Raw genomic sequence first — 12181 nt, forward strand, 5'->3', positions numbered from 1 at the left:
TCCTGGGCCTAAATGCAAAATCGGTACAGTACCTCTGTTCATCTATATCTCCGCTACTGGCTTTTCTGATCATGGAAGAAGACCTGAAGACCAGGGGTCGACATTTTCCTTTCACTTGGCATCTTGGTTTAATTCCTCCACCTAATGGCTGGTGAACATCATCAACAATACAGTGAAATGCTTTGACACATCTTTATTTGCATTGAAAAATGGTTTTCTAGACGGGAGGTCCTATTGAGAAGATAATCTGAATAGTACCTGGTGAAATGGAAAATCAGGAAATCTGGTCAATGGGAAAATAAGTTTCTGAGATAGACCTGGCCCTTTTAAACTTGTGATGACTGCATCGGATTAACCGCACATGTCCTGCTACTTGCGGCTGCTGGCTGCAGGAGATATAGAGTTAAGTAGCCGCTTGCGGTACATGCTTTACAACAGGTGCCGCTATTTGAAGTTAATCAATACTAAAGAGCCCTAAACGCACCATTATGCATGTGGTAACCGCATGCAGTCAGACGTATGCATTTCCTAACCGCATCATGACCACACCGTGTGGCCGTACCCTTAGGGGGTATTCACACATAGGATTTTTCTGCGATAAAAATAATATATATATATATATAAATCTATGACACTTAGGTCGGCCCAGCATCGATCTCATATGCAGCCGGCTTTAGGCATGAGACTGTAGCTGATTTCCGATACATTGTGCATTTCTGCAGTAACATTCATCAGGTTCTTGTCCTCTTGTGCCTTTGACAGGTTTTAGCGGTGCCTGATTTATTCAGTGCACTCTCCTCGCAGCTTGTTACATTGCATGTGTGCACTGCTCTAATTCCACTGTAAAGATCTATGATTGTGTCCTACATCTTCCTTTATATTCGGCTGCACGCTCTAAAACAGAGGAAAATATGCTGTGACATGCTTACTGGACCGAAATAATACTGTGTCTCAGGAACTCGGTTGCAGTGAAGATGAACAGAGGTGAGCCATCTTCCTGCCTATATAAATGGACTGGACGAGTAAGGAGTTTAGTTAATATGTCTGCAATGGCCAAAATGTGCATTGCATCACGTGAGCCTTCATTACATAGTACATAGCTCCAGTTATCTAGACACAATAGAATGACTATGGCATAGAGCTGTATACGGTCCTGGTATAGATCTGTGGGGCTGCTGTTCTAATTCTCAGCTGCAGGTATAGAGACAGTCAGCATGACGTGTGCCATTCAGCCCTGGAGTTCTGCTCCGGAGTATTAAATTGCTAGTTCCAGCATGTAATACAGATGTGCCCATCTGTAACTTTGCTTGAATTTAATTAAGAGCTCCAATTTCTCATGACCCAAATTCAATACAACATTGGAACCTGCTGGTAAAACTTTTAATGGACTGCAATACACAGCACATCCACTGGGTGGCCATTCATAGACACATATAGCATAGACATCTCAAGACAGAGTACCATAAAAACATGATTTTCTTTTTCATAAGACAAGATGGTCATCTTGCACCTTTCTTTTGGGAAATGCTGAGCCAAAGGGAAAAGTAAGGTAGCAGCTTAGCACATCAAGCGATGCTGTTTCCCGAGTTTGCTTGAGACATTGTTTTATGTGAAAGGACCCTTAGCATATGTCAAGCTAATAGAAAAGGTAAACAAGGATACATCTATAATTACTAGGAGCTAATGGGATAAAAACTGAGATAATCCAGCAAATCTAATCCATTGGCACCTTCTTTTCACAGGTCTTCTGCTACACCATATGGGCCCTTTTGTCTTGATTCCATTGTTATTACTAACTCTAGAATTCTAGGTGTATCTACTGGAGCTCTGGTGGGCTTAACCTTATGGTGCATTTACACTGGGCAATTGTGGGGATGATTATTGGGAACAAATGTTAGAATAAACAGTGAAAATAATATTGAGTTATATTTTAACCCCTTAGTGACCACCAATACCCAGGGGCCTTAGGCTGGGCTGTTGCCCTTTCACGATGCCCCAGTCTAAGCGCCGCAAGGGTCCCCTGTGCAGCGGGGAGCAGGGGCTTGGATCTCACATTAGAGCCACACTTCTGCTCTAACTGCCCGGACTGGCAGGAGTGCTGATCTGGGCTCTTTAAGCTCTTACATGCCATACTCCCTCTGTCTCCTATCAGCACCCCACAAATGCGATCGCAGGGTCCCGATGTGTGTAAAGGCTGGGACCTAGTATAGGCCTCAAGCCTGCCTTGAGTGTCTTCCAGCAGGCTGCACCAGGCACAGACAGCTGGTCAATATCAGCACTGACATTAAAATACAATGCACTATAGATTTTAAAAGTCCCTTTGTGGTGTAAAAAATGTAAAGAAAAAAATATATTAACCCTTTCCTGACATGTGATGTTCTATTACGTCACATGTCAGGTCTTTAATGATAGCGGCAGCTCATGAGCAGAGCAGGCAAGATAGCAACAGGGGCCGGCTGTTTCATACAGCAGGAACCTGCAGCTAATGGCTGCGACCGGCAGTAATGCCAAACGCGGACATTTAACCTCTTAGAGAGGAACAAAAAAGAAAACGCAATGTCAAAAAAAACTCCAGGGTAGAGGGGTTAAAATAAAAAAATAAAGAAATACAATAAAAAATAAGCATGTTTTTCCATTGAAAAATTGCAAAAATAAAATCCCCCCAATATGTTTGATATCGTCACGTTCATAACAACCCACATTGCACTAATATCATGTAAATTATCCCCTGCAGTGAACGCCATAAAAAAATGGCAGAATTGCTAATTTATTCTTAGTCATCTTCCAAATTAACTTAACAAGCGATCAAAAAGCGTAATTTACCCCAAAATGATAACAGTGAAACCTAAAAGTCCTCCTGCAAAAATCAAGAATAAAGATATTATGTTATTTATACAAAAAAAAGTACGCTGTAAAATTTGTAACAAAAACTCAGTGGCAGTATTGCTATTTTTTTCCCATCTTCCTCCCAGAAACAGTTAATAAAAGTGAATGTGAAAGTTATGTGTCCCCGAAAAAGACACCATTAAAAACTACAACTAAAACAAGCCCTTCTACAGCTACATAGACAGAAAAATAAAAAAGTTATAGTTCTTGGAAGGCGATAATGAAAAAAGGAAGAAAAAAGGTTGGTCACTAAGGGGTTACATTTTTTCCGAGATTAATGCTGAACTACAATAAAGCAAGCTTCTCAGAAAACCTTTTCCTTTGGCCTCATGCACATTACCGTTGTTGTGTTCCGTTCCGCAAAATGGGGTTCCGTTGTTCCGTGATCCGTTTCCGTTTTTGTTTCCGTGTGTCTTCCTTTATTTTTGGAGGATCACCAGACATGAAGGAAAGTAAAAAAAAGTCTAAGTCAAGTTTACCATGGAAATGATAGGAAAAAATAGGACAGGTTATATTTTTTGATGGACTGGAACCACGGATCACGAACGCGGATGACAAACGGTGCATTAGCCGAGTTTTCAACGGACCCATTGAAAGTCAATGGGTCCGCAGAAAATCACAAAAAACTGAACAATGGACACGGAATAAAACAACGGTTGTGTGCATGAGGCCTTTGGGTGAGTTAAGTTTTAAACAGTCACAAGAAAACATAAGGCAGCTCTCACCTTCCCCTCCACCAGCTGAGCCCGGACAATGCACCTGGATGCGGAAATTGAGTAGCAAGGAGAGTGAAGGACTCCAGCTCCAGAATAGCGGAAAATTGTAGCTTTATTTGCGGTATTATTAAAATCTTCTACATACAGGAAAAGTTCAGTTCCGCGTTTCAGACCATGAACAATTTGTGGTCCTTCCGCTATTGGTCCATTGTTCAAAAAGATCCGCTTAGCCATGGTAGAAGAGCTTCTCTACAGAAGGTTATCACTTGACACTTTTTAGTAACAAGCTATTCACCACCTAAGCCTAAAAATTTGCTTGTTGATGTCAATTAGGGATGAATGAATTCATCATTTTGGCCTTTTTAACCTCAGTTCATGCTTGCCCGATGTCCTTCATTTTTCCTAAGTGCTATCTCTGTCTAGGTATCTAAATGCACCCGTGGTTTACAGAAGCTTGTTAGTTTTTCCGTGTGGCATTTTAATTATTAATTAGTGCTTACATCTGTGCATTGAAGCTGGTCTGAAGCCTCTTACAAATGCACATAACAAAAAAGAATGGTTTTATCTTTGTCATTTGCCAGTAAATTTTGCATTAATGAGTCTAAGGAATTTTAAACATGCTTCAATATTGATTTATTGTATTTTTTTAATGAGGTTGTTGGATTACCACTTATCACATGTAAACATTGTTTCCCTTATGCCTTAACCATTTGCATAAGGGTACTTTCACAATAGCGTTTTTCTTTTCTGGCATAGAGTTCCGTCCTAGGGGCTCTATACCGGAAAAGAACTGATCAGTTTTATCCCCATGCATTCTGAATGGAGAGCAATCCGTTCAGGATGCATTTGTCTTCTGTTCAGTATTTTTGTCTGATCAGGACAAAGATAAAACTGCAGCATGCTACGGTTTTATCCCGGGCCAAAAAAACGGCAGACTTGCCATTCCATAGGAATGTATTAGTGCTGGCCTGCGCAGACCGAAAAAAAGGTGAAAGAAAATAAATGCCGGATCCGTTTTTTTCCGGATGACAACTCAAAGACGGATCCGGCATTTCAATGCATTTTTCTGACTGATCGGACATTTTTAAGACTGATCAGGATCCTGATCAGTCTTACAAATGCCATCAGTTGGCATACGTTTTGCTGGATAGGGCAGGCACTTCAGGCGACGGACCTGCTTGCCGGATCAGTCTGCCACAAGTGTGAAAGTAGCCTAAGATACATAAGATATGCCCCCCAACCTATCACAAATAGGACATTTGATCCCTTCGAGCACACCCTAGTTTTGAAACAGACCCCCTTATTAAATATTGACCAGTAAATAAATCCAGATTTTCTAAGACCCACTAAACAATAGAAAACCCAGGCCCTTAAATACAGTTATCCAAAATGGGTACAGTTCCAAGAACCCCTAAATTAATATGGATTTGAGAACAAATTTCTTAAAGAGGTTCTCTGGGAATAATAATTTTTTGATAGTGCCTGTGGCCTGGTCCATAAACAGAAGATTCATACTTACCTGTACCCTGCTTGTCCATGTTCCGATTCCTTTGTGTTGTTTACATCCGTCTCAACATGGGTATGTTCAGATGCTCCACTACAGCGAATGACTATCTTCTGCAGTGATGCGGACACAAGCAGCAAAGCCATGCTGCTTTGGATGTAAAAACTGTGCGGGGACTGGAATATGGACATGCGGGAGGAAGTGCAGAGAACCAGAGCGGTGGGCAGATGATAAGTGTGAATCTTCTTTTTAAGGAGAACCTCTTTAAGGATACAGGTGACATACAATATCCTGTGTATCTATAAACTCCAGGCTAGTCTATGTACAAACCCCAATTTTAGACCAGAAGCCCTCTGCTTACAGACCCCAGACCAGACATATAGATACCTACATCTCATTGTCTAGGCCAGCATAAAAAAATTGAGGTAAGAACTTAAACAGGGAGAGATGAGTATGCATGGGACCTGGGAGATTTATCAGCTGTTTACTTAGATGACCTCTTTTTATGGAATATAGTCTTTACGTTATTCTAGGACACTTGGCAAGTATGATTCAGTCTCATGGACTTAGAATCTCCTTATAGGAGCAGAAATGGACAACTGACTTAGAGTATGGGCATCCATGAAATAGAAGACCCTGATCACAGGTCACTCATTCCTGTTACTATCATTTTGTTTGTGAGGACCTATATAACACACTTTATAGGTAGAGATGAGCGAATCGAAGCTGACGAAGTGGAACTCAATCCGAATTTCAGGAAAAATTTGATTTGCAACGAATGTGAATTCCCTCGCGCTTCATGGTAACGAATCACATTTTTCCTAAAATGGCTGCTGCACATGTGAGGACATGGAGAAAGGATATCTGGAAAGACGGGATCACCCAAACTGACATGCATGCAGCCAATCAGCAGCCAGCAAGCCCTCTGATGTCATAACCCTATAAATACGGTGGCCATCTTAGATTCAGTCATTTTCCAGCGTTCTGAGTACAAGGACAGGCGTGAGAAGGTGCTAGGGACATCAATAGGAAAAACCTCATTGTGAAAAAAAAAAAACTGAAAAAACAATTTATAAGTGCAGGGAAAGGATAGGGAGGAATCACAGCCACTTAGTGCAGGGAGAGACATCAAAAAGACCTAGGGACAGTGCTAGAAAAGCGATTTACAAGTGCACAGAAAGATTATATGGGGATCCAAATAGCTATTATACAGCAATTTGTTCTTGTTATTGGGGTGCAAGTGCTATGTTAAAAAGCCTTTAGTGGCCTATTTTAGTACAAAAAATATATATATACGCACTACTGTTAGTGTTGAGCGCAAATTTTCGAATAACAAATTTTAATCTCGAATATCAACACCGAGAATTTGAGAATATTTAGAATATAGTGCTATATATTCGTAATGACGAATATTCTACTTTTTTTTTTACATCTGAACACATGATTCCTCCCATGACTTCAGATGGAAAAACATGACGGATATCCTAAAAAACAAATATATAGCACGATATTGAATATAGTGCTATTTATTAGTTTTTTTGAATATTCGTCATTTTTTTCTATCTGAAGTCATGATTCCTCCATGCTTAAGTTGCTTGTGGGCCAATGACTGATTGGCCCACAAGCAAGAAGCAGGGAGGAATCATGTGTTCAGATGGAAAAATATTCTAAAATCAAATATATAGCACTATATTCTCTGTATTGAGCGTGCAATATTCACATATTATGTGATCATTACCTTGCTGACTTTCGCGTGAAAAAAATGTAGAATATAACGAATATACGTATTCGCGAATATATGATGAATATTATACAAAATATTCGCAAAATATCACGAATTTGAATATGATCCCTGCTGCTCATCACAGCGTTTAGTTGCCTATTTCAGTACAGAAAGAAAAATATATATGTAATTCACTGTTGCAGTTATTTGTAGCAAAAGTGTTTAGTGGCCTATTTCATTGCAAAAATAAAAATATATTCTCAGTTCACTTCAGCATTTATATGTGTTGAACTTGTTTAGTGGCCTATCTCAGTACAGAAAGAAAAATCTATATGCATTTCACTCTTGCAGTTATATGTGTTGAAAGCGTTTAGTGGTATATTTCAGTACAGAAAGAAAAATATATACGCACTTCACTGTTGCTGTTATTTGTACTGAAAGCGTTTAGTGGCCTATTTCAGTATATAAATAAAAATATTTTTGTCGCTTTTAGGGGTGTTTTAATTTGCTTTTAATTTATTTAGTTCATCTAAAAGTATGTCAAACAGAGAAGTGCCAGGCCATGCACAGAGGAGTGGCAGAGGCCAAAATGTTCCTGCCGCAGCAGAGTAAGGGGGAGGAGTCGCAGCGAGAGGCCTGAGCTCTTGGTGTCATTTAGTGGTCCTGTCTTGACCAGCAACCCAGCGGTTCTTGATTGGTTAACTCGGTCATCCACTTCATCCCAAGTGACATCAGACATCCCCAGCCAACAGTCGGTGGGTTTGTCAGACACAACCCTTAGTTGGCATGGCCCAGGAGCAGGCCCTCTGCCCTCACCTGCCCTCAACTTGCCTTTTTCCTTTTCTGTTCCCTCATCTTTAAAAGTATTATATGCTGTAGGCTCAGCTCCACTTTTCGAGGAAGAGCAACTATGGGGCGGTTAGCAGCTACTGCCCAGCCAAGATCTTGATGAGACATCCTCCGCTTCCGCCGCTAGGCGGGCAAGTAGTGATGAGGAGAGTGGCATTGGAGCTGGTGTTGCGAGCGGTCAGGCTCCTGATCCAGGGACCGTTAAGGAGGACATCAGTGACGTGCAGACAGTACTCAATGATGATGAAGCAGATGGCACTTGGGAGCCGGGTGCAGAAGGGGCTTCATCATCATCAGGAGAAGAGGGTGGTCGCTTGGCCGTGAGGCAGCGGCTGAGCCAGCAAGGTGGTAGCATGGCTGGGAGTGAGCAGGGTGGCAGCAGTGGGAGGTCAGGAGCCAAACGTGCCTGGGGTAGACTACCTGCTTCGCAGCAGCCTACATGCCCGGGAAGTAGTGGTGCAGGGGTTCATGGAGGCAGCGGTGGTAGCAGTCAATCAGTGCAGACTGTTGGGTGGAAAATCAGAGGTTAACATAGCCATATGAAGAATATGTTGCAGAAGGTGAAGCGTGGCCAGCGTCAAGATAAAGTGGCCTGGGAGAACCGTGGCTCAGATGTGGTGGTCCAGCCTGCAGCAGCAACAGCTGCATCACCCAGTGGCACGCACCTGGTTTCAGCCAGTCAAGGCTCCAACACCTCAGCCAAAGGGAGCTGTCTGTCATTCCCATCTTCTGCTGGTCAAGATGCCCTGCTCCTCCTCCTCCTACTCCTTGTCACTCATTCCATCAGCAATCGATCACCAAGAGACAGCAGTATGTGTGCACGCATTCAACAGCGCAGAAGCTGAAGGTGCTCCTGCCCAAGTTGCTGGTGCTGCAGTCACTCCTTTTCCAAGTGGTGAACTCTGCAAATTTCAGAAAACTGATGGCTTGTGCCGAGCCAAGGTGGAGAGTCCCAAGCCGTAATTTCTTTGCCAAAAAAGTCAGTACCAGTCCTGCACAAATATGTAGAACAGAAGGTGGGCCAGTCCTTGAATCTGTCGGTGTCTGCCAAAGTGCATGGCAGCGCTGACGTATGGAGTTCTAACTACGGTCATGGACAGTACATGTCCTTTACGGCCCACTGGGTGAATATGGTTCCTGCACTGCCACACCAACAACTTGGCCAGGTCACGCCGCTTCCGCCTCCACGTTGTCACACCGTTGGTCCTGCGACAATGTTTTCCTCTGCCTCCTCATCTTCCACCATGTCCTCAGCCTCCACTGCAGGGACAAGTCACAGTGCCCCTCCAGCATACCACATGTTCAGGACACAGCAGTGTCACGCTGTTATGCCCCTCGTTTGCCTGGGTGAACGGAGTCAGAATGGAGTCGGAACCATGGTGACCGACAATGGGAAGAACATGGTGTGGGTGCTGCTTCAAGGAGGAATGAGCCATGCACCCTGCATGGCACACGTGTTCAATCTGGTTGTCAAGCAGTTCCTGAAGTCTTCCACCCATCTACAAGACATCCCAAAAATGTCCAGGAAACTTTGCATGCACTTCAGCCACTAGTACACTGTAAAGCACACCCTCCTTGAGCTGCAGTGGCAGAACGACACCCCCCAACATAGGCTTATATGCAACATTTTCACCCATTGGAATTCTAGTCTCCATATGCATATGTTGGACCGACTATATGAACAAAGAAAGGTCATCAATGACTTCTTGATGATCCAAACAGATAGGAGTACTCCCCTGTGTAACTTCGATGTCAGCCAGTGGCAGTTTATGCGTGACACCTGCCATTTGCTCAGGCCCTTTGAGGACGCCACATTATTTGTCAGTCACCAGGACTACAGGATGAACGACATCATTCCACTGCTTCATGTCCTGGAACAGATGGTGGTAACAATGGCTGGTCAGGGAACAGGAGGTTTGGCGTCTAGATCTCACAGCCACATGAGCCCTGTGGGGGCTGAACTGGAAAAGCAGGAGGAGGGGGAGGAGGACATTGGGCAATGTGTAGCGAATGGGTGTTTTTTCTACTCAGGTGACAGGAGAGGAGGGGCAGGAGCAGCCAGAGGAGCTACAGGGCAATGAGGGTCCGAGTCACTTGCACAAATGGCCCGATAAATGCTCACTTGCTAGCGTAGGGACAGCCGAATTGTCACCATTCGGCAGAGGGATCACTTCTGGTTCTCCACCTTGTTGGACCCTCGCTACTGTTCAAGAATGGGGGCCTCTTTTACACCCACTGAGAGGGAGGACAAACTGAACTACTACAGAGACATCCTATGTAGTCAGTTAGCCCTGCCTATCTGCGCCATCGTCCATCCTCTCACAGGTCTGAATGGGGGGACCCTCTGCGCTCACGTTTCATTGCTATGGCTGCTGGGGAGGGGTGGGGTGGCAGGAGCAGTACTAGCTTCATCAGCAGCAGCCTGAGTCTACAGTCGCTGATGAGAAGTTTTCTTCACCCACATAATGAAAAAACTACTCACCAGCAGCAGCAGGTAGACCTGGAGCAGGACCTGAGCCAGCAGGTGGTGGCATACTTGGACATAACCCTGCCAACCCATATTGAAGATCCGCTGAACTACTGGGCAGCCAAACTGAATTTGTAGCCGCAACTAGCAGAGTTTGCCCTGGAAAAGATGTCCTGCCCGGCCATTAGTGTGGCATCAGAGTGGGTGTTTAGTGCGGCGGGGGCCATAGTTACCCCAAGAAGAACTCGCCTGTCCACCCAAAATGTGGAGAGACTGACCTTTGTCAAGATGAATCAGGTGTGGATCAGCCAGGATTTCCACTCACCAATGCCTGATGCATCTGATTAGATCATCCATGCCGCCTAACCCAAACCTTTTAAAAAGAGACCGGTTTCTTCTGGCTACCTGCCTCAGCTACTACTCTGATGTTGCCACCCTCCTGATGCCACACATCTGATGACAAGAGCTCCTTCTTTCACCCACCTTCGTCAGCGGGTACTGGTATTGCCACCCACCGCCCCACTCTGTCACCTGGTCACTTTGTGGTCTCCTGATGCTGCTTCTGCCATCTCCACACTATGTCGCCTTCACACTCTGTGGTATCCTGATGCTGCTTCTGCCGCCATCTTCACACTATGTCACCTTGCCACTTTGTGGTATACTGATGCTGCCATATCTACACTATGTCACTTTGCCACTCTGTAGTATCCTGCTGCTGCTGCCATCTCCACACTGTCACCTTGCCACTCTGTGGTATCCTCCTGATGCTGCTGCTGTCGCCACCTCCAGACTCAGTCATTGGGCCACTTGGTGGCCTCCTCATACTGCTGCCACCTCCAGACTCGGTCATTGGGCCACTCTGTGGTCTCCTCATACTGCCGCCACCTCCAGACCCTGTCATTGTGCCACTCGGTGGCCTTCTCCTGATGCTGCTGCCGCCACCTCCAGTCTCGGTCATTGTGCCACTCGGTGGCCTCCTCATACTGCTGCCAACTCCAGACTCTGTCATTGTGCCACTCAGTGGCATTTTCCTGATGCTGCCTACTCCACATTGTGTCATTGTGCCACTCAGTGTCCTCCTCATACTGCTTCCACCTCCAGACCCTGTCATTTGGCCACTCTGCGGTCTCCTCATGCTGTTCCCACCCTCCCCGCTTCATGACTTGTCCACTATTTTTGCTTTCAGCCTTGCTGACATCATCATTTAATTAACCATTTTTCTGATCTGTCAGAAGGAAGGAAAAATGAGATGCACAATGGATCCTGTCTGTGTAGCAGCTGTAAGGCCTGTATGGTCCCATCAGAATTGGCTTATGATTTGGTAGCCAAATACAGGAGTGGGTACAAAACACAGAAGACATGCAATACTGATGGATTATTGAGCAAATGCTGACCGAGTGAAGGTGTATGCTCCACTGACAGGATCCGTTTTTTGTGGGTTATTGTTCTGAAAGATCAGAGGAAGGGCAAATTAATCAGTGACGTCAACACAAACTTACTGCTGACACTCTCCCCACTCTGTCAGGGGGGCTTTACTTGTATAAGCGTTTAATAGAACAGGTTCTGTAGACATCTATGTGGAATCAGCTGACGACAGTGTAAAAGGAGTGCGCTTCTTCTTGGCTCTAACATTGACCTGTAAGGCTGAGTTAATACTTGAGTTATTTGGTCAGTTTTGGCCCCGTGACTGCCCAAATAAGTGAAGTGTGCAGTGATTCTAAGAGTGACGCCTGTCATCGGCATGTCATACGGACTCACAGTATTATTTCACTACCACAGCAGACTCCCTATGTGTGCAAGGCACTGTGTTCTACACCACTATAAAGGCTCTTTGCAGCCAGGAAATATCATTTTTATTACGTAATTTACCGCAAATATATTCGGATCGAACCAGATTTTTCCCCAAAAAATTTGGCAAACCGGCAAATCGAATTTTAGAAAAATTCGCTCATCTCTATTTATAGGCAACACAGTGTTTTTAAAAAGGGAAATAGGAGATGCCCAATGGCTATGACTTTCTCTCCTTCAGGCAAAGA

Source organism: Bufo bufo, chromosome 8 (assembly GCF_905171765.1).
Source record: "Bufo bufo chromosome 8, aBufBuf1.1, whole genome shotgun sequence".
Taxonomy (NCBI): Eukaryota; Metazoa; Chordata; class Amphibia; order Anura; family Bufonidae; genus Bufo; species Bufo bufo.